A 970-nucleotide genomic window follows, 5' to 3' on the forward strand; every position below is an offset into this window, starting at 1 on the left:
GGAAGCACCAGGGATTTTTAGGGCAGTGAAACTCTTCTGTGTGATACTGAAATGATGGATACATGATGTTATACATTTGTCAAAACTGATAGAACTGTACACCTCAAAGAGTGAACCGTAAAATGAGTTATGAACTTTAGTTAATAATAACGTACCGATATGGGGTCATCAGCTGTATCAAATGTATTACACCAATGCCAGGTTTTTTTTTGAAAAAATTAAAATTTTTATTGAATTAAATTTTATTAAAAAGATAGAATTATGGGGTCAATAAGTTCTGGTCTTAAAATTTGCTTGCTGGTTAATACTTAACAACGAATAAAAATACAAAAAAAGCTTTCTATCTTCTCCAGCTAATTTAGTTATATAAGGCCCAGAGTCAGTTTTAATGTCTTAGCAAAAATGCTTCCAACAAAAATGCTTGAAACTCATTTCTCTTAAAAATATGGAAAGTTTCATGAATTTGTGTGTCATCCTTGCACAGGGGCCATGCTAATCTTCTCTGTATCGTTCCAATTTTAGTATATGTGCTGCTGAAGCGAGCACCCAATGCCAGTTTTTAATAACTGGAGAAACTTAAGGAAGAGAGAATATATGGAAACTCTCTGTGCTTTCTGCTCAGTTTTTCTATAAACCTGCTGTTTCTGTAAAACTGCTATAAAAAATAAAGTCTGTTAACTAAAAAAGCAACAACAACCATGGTACAGTTAAGCTTGAAAAGTAAAGTAATGAAAAAGAAAAATGAAAGTTAAATAATAATCTGAGAAGTTAGTAGTCAGAAAAGTATTGCATAATTATAAAATATGGGCCACAAATTCAGTGCAGACCTTCATGGAAGCTAGGCAAAGAGGGAGACAAAATTTAAAAATATACATCTGCTCAATAGAGGTTAAGATTGTATTTGGAAGGAAGAGAGGAACTATGAAAGAAATCTTTCCTGCAGATCCTAATTTTTTAAAAGTTAATAATG

The 970-nt window shown here is 32.1% G+C and overlaps 1 non-coding gene across 1 annotated transcript; it reads right to left on the bottom strand.

Annotated features, from left to right (window-relative positions):
- Positions 1–439: 439 nt before the first annotated feature.
- Positions 440–546, bottom strand: LOC132477195 (U6 spliceosomal RNA). Its single transcript, XR_009530217.1, has one exon. It is a non-coding gene; the product is annotated as a U6 spliceosomal RNA (small nuclear RNA).
- Positions 547–970: the final 424 nt, after the last annotated feature.

The sequence above is a fragment of the Mesoplodon densirostris genome, chromosome 16 (genome assembly GCF_025265405.1).
Source record: "Mesoplodon densirostris isolate mMesDen1 chromosome 16, mMesDen1 primary haplotype, whole genome shotgun sequence".
NCBI lineage: Eukaryota > Metazoa > Chordata > Mammalia > Artiodactyla > Ziphiidae > Mesoplodon > Mesoplodon densirostris.